This window comes from Cryptomeria japonica, unplaced genomic scaffold, assembly GCF_030272615.1.
Source record: "Cryptomeria japonica unplaced genomic scaffold, Sugi_1.0 HiC_scaffold_448, whole genome shotgun sequence".
NCBI classification, from domain to species: domain Eukaryota; kingdom Viridiplantae; phylum Streptophyta; class Pinopsida; order Cupressales; family Cupressaceae; genus Cryptomeria; species Cryptomeria japonica.
Genome location: NW_026729268.1, coordinates 95,001 through 105,698, shown reverse-complemented (window position 1 = coordinate 105,698; position 10,698 = coordinate 95,001).

The window sequence follows — 10,698 nt, the reverse complement described above, 5'->3', positions numbered from 1 at the left end:
ACCCTCGCACCCACCTTGGAACCCAACCTAGCACCCACCCACCCTGACACCAACCCTAGCACCTACCCACCCTTGCACCCACCCTGTGACCCATCTTGGCACCCACCCATCCTACCACTCAACCTATCACCCACCTTCTCACCCACCTTGGCATCCACCTTAGCACCCACCCACACTGGCACCTTGGCACCCACCTCGGGCAAGGTGGGTGCACACCCACCCTGGCACCCAATTTAGAACCCACCGAGCATGTTACCCACCTTGGCACCCACATTGCAGCCCACCCTAGTACCCACCCTATGACCCACATTGGCATCCACACCCTAGCACCCAGGCACCTCGACACCCGCCTTGACACCCACCCTAGCACTGAACCTGTGACCCACCTTGGAACTCACCCTAGAACCCACCCACCCTGTGAACCACCTTGGCATCCACCTTAGCACCCACCCACCTTGGCACCCACTCTAGCACTCACCCATCCTAACACCCAACTTGTTACCCACCTTGGCACCCGCCCTCGCGTCCACCTTGAAACCCACCCTAGCACCCACCCACGCAGGAGCCCACCTTGGCACCCAACCTAACACCCACGCATCCTGGCACCCAACTTGTGACCCACCTTGGAACCCACCCTAGTACCCACCTTTGAACCCACTATATCACCAACCCACCTTGGCACCCACCCTATGACCCTCTTTGGAATCCACCCTAGCACGCACCCACCCTGGCACCCACCATGGAGCGCACCCTAGCACCCACCCACCTCGGCACGCACCTCAACACCCACCTTGGTGTGCGCACTGCGCCAACCTCTCAAAGACCCTATGTGGTGCGCTCCAAAGTGTACACCTTTGGTGCGCTCCAAGGTGCGCACCTTTGGTGCACACCGAGGTGCACACCAAAGTGTGCACCGAGGTGAGCACCAAAGTGCACTCCAGGGTGCACACCAAGGCGTGCACCTTTGGTGCGGTCAATGCAAACGAATTCGGAAGTTGGGGTCGATGTCCTAATCGCTGCTGCAGACTACACGTATGAGAATCGGACAAATAGCTTTATATAGGGGAGGTGTTGCGTTTGATGGGTCGACTCCCCTGGTTGTGTGCACTGCACCAACTTCAAAGACCCTGTCTTGTTTAAGAAGTCAAAAGTTGGGGTGGATGTCCTAATCATTGCTGCAGTCTACGCATGTATGAGAATCAGACAAATAGCTTATATAGGGGAGGTGTTGCATTCGGTGGGTTGACTCCCCTGGTTGTGCGCACTGCGCCAACCTCAAAGACCCCGCATAGCAGAAGAAGTCGGAAGTCGGATTTTGGTGAGCACCAAGGCGTGCACCTTTGGTGCGGTCAACGCAGACGAATTCAGAAGTTGGGGTGGATGTCCTAATCGTTGTTGCAGGCTACACATGTATGAGAATCAGACAAATAGCTTATATAGGGGAGGTGTTGGGTTTGATGGGTCAACTCCCTTGGTTGTGCGCATTACGCCAACCTCAAAGACCTTGTTTTCGTTAAGAAGTCAAAAGTTGGGGTCAATGTCCTAATGGCTCCTGCAGGCTACACATGTATGAGAATCGGACAAATAGCTTATATAGGGGAGGTGTTGGGTTTGATGGGTCGACTCCCCTGGTTGTGCGCATTACGTCAACCTCAAAGACCTTGTTTTCGTTAAGAAGTCAAAAGTTGGGGTCGATGTCCTAATTGCTCCTGTAGACTACACATGTATGAGAATCAGACAAATAGCTTATATAGGGGAGGTGTTGGGTTTGATGGGTTGACTCCCCTAGTTGTTCGCATTACACCAACCTCAAAGACCTTGTTTTCGTTTAGAAGCCGAAAGTTGGGGTCGATGTCCTAATTGCTCCTGCAGGCTACGCATGTATGAGAATCAGACAAATAGCTTATATAGGGGAGGTGTTGGGTTTGATGGGTCGACTCCCCTGGTTGTGCGCATTGCGCCAACCTCAAAGACCCTGCATTGCGGATGAAGTCGAAAGTCAGAGTTTGGTGTGCTACAAGGTGTGGTCGAAGGTGCTCACCTAGGTGTGCACCTTTGGAGCACAGGAAAAGTGCCCTCCAAAAGTGCGCACCTTTGGAGTGCACAAAAGTGCCCTCCAAAAGTGCGCACCTTTGGAGCGCAGAAAAGTGCCCTCCAAAAAGTGCCCTCCAAAAGTGCGCACCTTTGGAGCGCAGAAAAGTGCCCTCCAAAAGTGCGCACCTTTGGAGCGCAGAAAAGTGCCCTCCAAAAAGTGCCCTCCAAAAGTGCGCACCTTTGGAGCGCAGAAAAGTGCCCTCCAAAAGTGCGCACCTTTGGAGCGCAGAAAAGTGCCCTCCAAAAAGTGCCCTCCAAAAGTGCGCACCTTTGGAGCGCAGAAAAGTGCCCTCCAAAAAGTGCCCTCCAAAAGTGCGCACCTTTGGAGCGCAGAAAAGTGCCCTCCAAAAAGTGCCCTCCAAAAGTGCGCACCTTTGGAGCGCAGAAAAGTGCCCTCCAAAAAGTGCCCTCCAAAAGTGCGCACCTTTGGAGCGCAGAAAAGTGCCCTCCAAAAGTGCGCACCTTTGGAGCGCACAAAAGTGCCCTCCAAAAGTGCGCACTTTTGGTGCGCACCAAGGCGCTGGTTCGGTCGTTGCAGGCGAGTTCGGAAGTTGGGGTCGATGTCCTGAGCGGAGGTGCAAACTACACAGGTGTCGGAATCGGACAAATAGCTTATATAGGGGAGGTGTATGCTTCGATGGGTCGACTCCCCAGGTTGAGCGCACCGCGCCAACCTCAAAGACCCTACGGTATGGATGAAGTCGGAAGTTGGGTCCGATGACCAATTCGATTAGTAGGTATGCTCATGAGGTCGGAATTTGGGTCCGATGACCTGCCATGTGCAGGAAGGCGAATGTTGACACTGTGCGTTGCAAGGTGCACACCAAGGCGCTGGTGCGGTCTTTTTAGTCGAGTTCGGAAGTTGGGGTCGATGTCCTGATCGGAGGTGCAAGCTACACAGGTGTGGGAATCGGACAAATAGCTTATATAGGGGAGGTGTATGCTTCGTTGGGTCGACTCCCCGGGTTGAGCGCACCGCGCCAACCTCAAAGACCCTACGGTATGGATGAAGTCGGAAGTTGGGTCCGATGACCGATTCGATATGTAGGCATACTCGCGAGGTCGGAATTTGGGTCCGATGACCTGCCACGTGCAGGAAGGCGAATGTTGGCACTGTGCGTTGCAAGGTGCGCACCAAGGCGCTGGTTCGGTCGTTGGAGGCGAGTTCGGAAGTTGGGGTCGATGTCTTGATCGGAGGTGCAAACTACACAGGTGTGGGAATCGGACAAATAGCTTATATAGGGGAGGTGTATGCTTCGTTGGGTCGACTCCCCGGGTTGAGCGCACCGCGCCAACCTCAAAGACCCTACGGTATGGATGAAGTCGGAAGTTGGGTCCGATGACCGATTCGATATGTAGGCATACTCGCGAGGTCGGAATTTGGGTCCGATGACCTGCCATGTGCAGGAAGGCGAATGTTGGGACTGTGCGTCGCAAGGTGCGCACCAAGGCGCTGGTGCCGTCGTTGCAGTCGAGTTCGGAAGTTGGGGTCGATGTCCTGGTCAGAGGTGCAAACTACACAGGTGTGGGAATCGGACAAATAGCTTATATAGGGGAGGTGTATGCTTCGATGGGTCGACTCCCTGGGTTGAGCGCACCGCGCCAACCTCAAAGACCCTACAGTATGGATGAAGTCGGAAGTTGGGTCCGATGACCGATTCGATACGTAGGCATATTGGCGAGGTCTGAATTTGTGTCCGATGACCTGCCATGCGCAGGAAGGCGGAATTTGGGTCCGATGACCGAGTTGATGGCGTGCCATGCGCAGAAAGGCGGAATTTGGGTCCGATGACCGAGTTGATGTTGATGGCCCGCCATGCACAGGAAGGCGGAATTTGGGTCCGATGACCGATTTGAAGGCGTGCCATACGCAAAAAGGCGGAGTTTGGGTCCGATGACCGAGTTGATATTGATGGCCCGCCATGCGCAGGAAGGCGGAATTTGGGTCCGATGACCTGACATACGCATGGAGTCCGACTCGGGGGCCGATGTTCGATTCGATGACTTGCATTGTGGGTAAAGTCGGAAGTTGTGGTCTTTGACCCGATTCGATGACCAGACTTCGGCTGCTTGAGAATCGGACAAATAACTTATATAGGGGAGGTAGTGTTCTCGAGCATCCTCCCCCCGTGCCCGTTTATGTCGATTGATGCTGGTGCTCGACTGGTTGGAGCGCTCGGATGCAAAAATCTTGCACCAGGATTTATCGATTGTGATGGACACGGCAAGTCTCCTGATTGCTATGCAGGAGCTCATCGTGAATCTCTATGCGGCCTTGGTATGGACTCGACCTGCGGAATGGTTCGGCAATGGTAGTCGCTCCAACACGTCCTTGCAATGGCCACAGAGGTGATTCGACTAGAGCTCCAGTCTAGCTTTTGGGTTGCTTGGCGGACTGGTATAGCCGCGATCGAGTTCCGGCCATGAACGTTTTAGATAGCTCTTGGGCTTTCTGGGACGGAAGTCGGAAGTTTGGGCTGTTGTCCGATTTGATGACCATTCTTCGGATGTGTGAGAATCGGACAAATAACTTATATAGGGGACTGTGTTGTCTCACGCAGCCCCCTCCGTGCCCCTCTATCTCGACCGATGTTGGTGCTTGAAAGGGTTGGGATCGCTCGGATTTATAAACGTGCACCACCATTTGTCGAGTGTGAGGGACGCGGCAGGTCTCCTAAATGCTATGCGGGCGCTCTCTGAGAATCTCTATCCGGCCTCGACACAGACTAGTCTTGCTGAATGGTTTGGCACTGGTAGTCGATCCAACACGTCGTTGTTGTGGCCGCCTAGGCGATTCGATTCGAGCCCCCGTCTAGCTTTTGGGTTGCTTGGCGGATTTTGCCCTATCCGCAAGTGAGCTCGGTCCCTAAACGTTCGAGAAACCCGATTGCTATGCGCCGACTCTCTTTCTTGCGAGCCTCCATCTAGCTTTTGGGTCTCTACGGAACGGAAGTCGGAATCTGGGACCGTTGTTTGATTCGACGAGGCAGACTACGGTTGTGCGAGAATCGGACAAATAACTTATATAGGGGAGGTGTTGACTGGAGCATTCTCCCCCGTGCCCCTCTAACTCGACCAATGCTGGCGCTCGAACGGTGGTAGCGCTCGGATTTTCATTGAGCGCCAGCATTGGTCGATTTAGAGGGGCATGCGAGATTCCCGAATGCTATGCGAGGGCTCTAACGGAAATGTCTATTGGTTTCGGTATGGATGCAATTGCGAGTGGTTCGGCAAAGGTAGTCGTTCCGATGCGTCCATGTCGTGGCCAAATCGATAATTCGATTTGAGCCCTCGTATAGCATTTGGGTCTCTCGATGTGATTCCGCATTCCAGTCCCTTTGGGCACTGCTTGAGCCGCATCCCAGGGGGTTCCCTTCCCAATAATCTGCCTCGCAACCCGATTGCTATGCGGTGAGGCTCCTCGGCCGCCTCGGAACTATCTGTGTATCAGACGCATCGCGGGATAAGGGGTTGGCAACGGTAGTCGCCCCAAGCGCGTCCGATGCTTGGACCATTCCGAGGTGGCCCTGAAGCCTCTTCCGTCTAGCCGTTGGGTCCTTCTCGCCGCATCCCTCGCCTCGCACCCCGATTGCTATGCGGTGAGGCTCCTCGGCCGCCTCGGAACTATCTGTGTATCGGACGCGTCGCGGGATAAGGGGTTGTCACTGGTAGTCGCCCCAAGCGCGTCCGATGCTTGGACCATTCCGAGGCGGCCCTGAAGCCTCTTCCGTCTAGCCGTTGGGTCCTTCTCGCCGCATCCCTCGCCTCGCACCCCGATTGCTATGCGGTGAGGCTCCTCGGCCGCCTCGGAACTATCTGTGTATCGGACGCGTCGCGGGATAAGGGGTTGTCATTGGTAGTCGCCCCAAGCGCGTCCGATGCTTGGACCATTCCGAGGCGGCCCTGAAGCCTCTTCCGTCTAGCCGTTGGGTCCTTCTCGCCGCATCCCTCGCCTCGCACCCCGATTGCTATGCGGTGAGGCTCCTCGGCCGCCTCGGAACTATCTGTGTATCGGACGCGTCGCGGGATAAGGGGTTGTCACTGGTAGTCGCCCCAAGCGCGTCCGATGCTTGGACCATTCCGAGGCGGCCCTGAAGCCTCTTCCGTCTAGCCGTTGGGTCCTTCTCGCCGCATCCCTCGCCTCGCACCCCGATTGCTATGCGGTGAGGCTCCTCGGCCGCCTCGGAACTATCTGTGTATCGGACGCGTCGCGGGATAAGGGGTTGTCACTGGTAGTCGCCCCAAGCGCGTTCGATGCTTGGACCATTCCGAGGCGGCCCTGAAGCCTCTTCCGTCTAGCCGTTGGGTCCTTCTCGCCGCATCCCTCGCCTCGCACCCCGATTGCTATGCGGTGAGGCTCCTCGGCCGCCTTGGAACTATCTGTGTATCGGACGCGTCGCGGGATAAGGGGTTGTCACTGGTAGTCGCCCCAAGCGCGTCCGATGCTTAGACCATTCCGAGGCGGACCCGAAGCCTCTTCCGTCTAGCCGTTGGGTCCTTCTCGCCGCATCCTTCGCCTCGCACCCCGATTGCTATGCGGTGAGGCTCCTCGGCCGCCTCGGAACTATCTGTGTATCGGACGCGTCGCGGGATAAGGGGTTGTCACTGGTAGTCGCCCCAAGCGCGTCCGATGCTTGGACCATTCCGAGGCGGACCCGAAGCCTCTTCCGTCTAGCCGTTGGGTCCTTCTCGCCGCATCCCTCGCCTCGCACCCCGATTGCTATGCGGTGAGGCTCCTCGGCCGCCTTGGAACTATCTGTGTATCGGACGCGTCGCGGGATAAGGGGTTGTCACTGGTAGTCGCCCCAAGCGCGTCCGATGCTTGGACCATTCCGAGGCGGACCCGAAGCCTCTTCCGTCTAGCCGTTGGGTCCTTCTCGCCGCATCCCTCGCCTCGCACCCCGATTGCTATGCGGTGAGGCTCCTCGGCCGCCTTGGAACTATCTGTGTATCGGACGCGTCGCGGGATAAGGGGTTGTCACTGGTAGTCGCCCCAAGCGCGTCCGATGCTTGGACCATTCCGAGGCGGACCCGAAGCCTCTTCCGTCTAGCCGTTGGGTCCTTCTCGCCGCATCCCTCGCCTCGCACCCCGATTGCTATGCGGTGAGGCTCCTCGGCCGCCTTGGAACTATCTGTGTATCGGACGCGTCGCGGGATAAGGGGTTGTCACTGGTAGTCGCCCCAAGCGCGTCCGATGCTTGGACCATTCCGAGGCGGCCCCGAAGCCTCTTCCGTGTAGCCGTTGGGTCCTTCTCGCCGCATCCCTCGCCTCGCACCCCGATTGCTATGCGGTGAGGCTCCTCGGCCGCCTTGGAACTATCTGTGTATCGGACGCGTCGCGGGATAAGGGGTTGTCACTGGTAGTCGCCCCAAGCGCGTCCGATGCTTGGACCATTCCGAGGCGGCCCCGAAGCCTCTTCCGTGTAGCCGTTGGGTCCTTCTCGCCGCATCCCTCGCCTCGCACCCCGATTGCTATGCGGTGAGGCTCCTCGGCCGCCTTGGAACTATCTGTGTATCGGACGCGTCGCGGGATAAGGGGTTGTCACTGGTAGTCGCCCCAAGCGCGTCCGATGCTTGGACCATTCCGAGGCGGACCTGAAGCCTCTTCCCTCTAGCCGTTGGGGCTTTCTCGCCGCATCCCTCGCCTCGCACCCTGATTGCTATGCTGTGAGGCTCCTCGGCCGCCTTGGAACTATCTGTGTATCGGACGCATCGCGGGATAAGGGGTTGGCAGTGGTAGTCGCCCCAAGCGCATCCGATGCTTGGACCATTCCGAGGCGGCCCTGCAGCCTCTTCCGTCTAGCCGTTGGGGCCATCTCGCCGCATCCCCCACCTCGCACCACGATTGCTATGCGGTGAGGCTCCTTGGCCGCCTCGGAACTATCTGTGTATCGGACGCATCGCGGGATAAGGGGTTGTCACTGGTAGTCGCCCCAAGCGCGTCCGATGCTTGGACTATTCCGAGGCGGCCCTGCAGCCTCTTCCGTCTAGCCGTTGGGGCCATCTCGCTGCATCCCCCACCTCCTCGGCCGCCTCGGAACTATCTGTGTATCGAACGCATCGCGGGATAAGGGGTTGGCAGTGGTAGTCGCCCCAAGCGCGTCCGATGCTTGGACTATTCCGAGGCAGCCCTGCAGCCTCTTCCGTCTAGCCTTTGGGGCCATCTCGCCGCATCCCTCGCCTCGCACCCCGATTGCTATGCGGTGAGGCTCCTCGGCCGCCTGGGAACTATCTTCGTATCGGACGCATCGCGGGATAAGGGGTTGTCACTGGTAGTCGCCCCAAGCGCGTCCGATGCTTGGACTATTCCGAGGCGGCCCTGTGGCCTCTTCCGTCTAGCCGTTGGGGCCATCTCGCCGCATCCCCCACCTCGCACCCCGATTGCTATGCGGTGAGGCTCTTCGGCCGCCTTGGAACTATCTTCGTATCGGACGCATTGCGGGATAAGGGGTTGTCACTGGTAGTGGCCCCAAGCGCGTCCGATGCTTGGACTATTCCGAGGCGGCCCTGCAGCCTCTTCCGTCTAGCCGTTGGGGCCATCTCGCCGCATCCCCCACCTCGCACCCCGATTGCTATGCGGTGAGGCTCCTCGGCCGCCTTGGAACTATCTTCGTATCGGACGCATCGCGGGATAAGGGGTTGTCACTGGTAGTCGCCCCAAGCGCGTCCGATGCTTGGACTATTCCGACGCGGCCCTGTGGCCTCTTCCGTCTAGCCGTTGGGGCCATCTCGCCGCATCCCCCACCTCGCACCCCGATTGCTATGCGGTGAGGCTCCTCGGCCGCCTTGGAACCATCTTCGTATCGGACGCATCGCGGGATAGGGGGCTGTCACTGGTAGTCGCCCCAAGCGTGTCCGATGCTTGGACCATTCCTAGGCGGCCCTGAAGCCTCTTTCGTCTAGCCGTTGGGGCCTTCCCGCCCCATCCCTCGCCTCGCACCCCCGATTGCTATGCGGTGAGGCTCCTCGGCCGCCTTGGAACCATCTGTGTATCGGACGCATCGCGGGATAAGGGGTTGGCACTGGCAGTCGCCCCAAGCGCGTCCGATGCTTGGACCATTCCGAGGTGGCCCTGAAGCCTCTTCCGTCTAGCCGTTGGGGCCTTCCCGCCCCATCCCTCGCCTCGCACCCCGATTGATATGCGGTGAGGCTCCTCGGCCGCCTTGGAACTATCTGTGTATCGGACGCATCGCGGGATAAGGGGTTGGCACTGGTAGTCGTCCCAATCGCATCCGATGCTTGGACCATTCCGAGGCGGCCCTGCAGCCTCTTCCGTTTAGCCGTCGGGGCCTTCCCGCCGCATCCCTCGCCTCGCATCCCGATTCCTATGCGGTGAGTCTTCTCGGCCGCCGCGGAACTATACCTGTTATTGCTACTGCATCCTTCGGCTGGTAACCTCCTCTGCCGCCTTGGAACGTTCTCTTTGTCGGACGCGTCGCGGGATAAGGGGTTGGCACTGGTAGTCGCCCCAAGCGCGCCCGATGCATAGACCGCTCCGAGTCGACCTTGCTTTCAGCCTCTCACATGCATAGACCTCTCTGAGTCGACCCTGCAGCCTCTCACGTTTAGCCTTTGGAATCTCGCCTCACAACATGATTGCTATCCTTGATGCATCCCTTGCCTCGAGCCCTGATTGCTTTCTTGGCTGCATCCCTCCTCTCCTCACAGCCCGGTTGTCATCACTGCTTCATCCGTCGCTTCATGCATTCTGGCTGCTGGGCCCTTCCCACCGCACACCTCGATTGCTATCTCTTCTGCATCACACACCCCGATTGCTATCTCTGCTACATCCCTCGGCTCTCACTTCTGCATCCTTCGCCTCACACCTCGATTGCTATCAATGCTGCATCCGTAACCTCACACCCCGATTGCTATGCGGGGAGGCTCCTTGGCCGCCTTGGAAATTTCTGTGTGTCGGACGCACCGCGGGATAAGGGGTTGGCACTGGTAGTCGCCCCAAGTGCGCCCGATTCTTAGACCGCTTCGAGGTGACCTCGTAGCCTCTTTCGTCCAGGCTTCCTGCCTTCAACGCCCTTTTTACACCTCGATTGCTATGCGCGGGCTCGTTGGCGTCTATCACCTCTCTGCGAAGAGTGGCACGATGATTGTTGGGGTAAATCGTAGCAGTCCGATCTCTGGCCTTGGGCCATTGTGAGGGCTGATCGATTTCCTGTGCGCATCTCGTGTTCGCCCAGTAACAGACTCGACGACTTGTAATCGGTCTTGTTCCCGATTGTTCCTGGAGGTAGTCTTCGGAACTCTTGGATTTGACCTGTCACTCGAACTGTCCTCTTCCGAGGATGCTTGTGTGTGTGTGCTTGTGCCATTTCCTTGGCGGTATTAACGAGATATTAAAGAGCGGAGTGAGCGCCTCGCCCAGCTATGTTTGGGGCTCTCACTCCCTTACCCGGTGTGCGACCGCTTTGCACGTAGGTTGCGGAGCATCGCGACTCTTTCGATGTTTGGCGGTTGTCTTCCGGTGATGCGTTGGTCCCGAAGTGCACGTTACTAGCATTTCTGCCATTGTTCTCGATCTTTGGCACGTTCCTTCGTTGCAATTGGATATATATCTCCGTTTATACGCGCAGGCTTCTCCCGCCTATT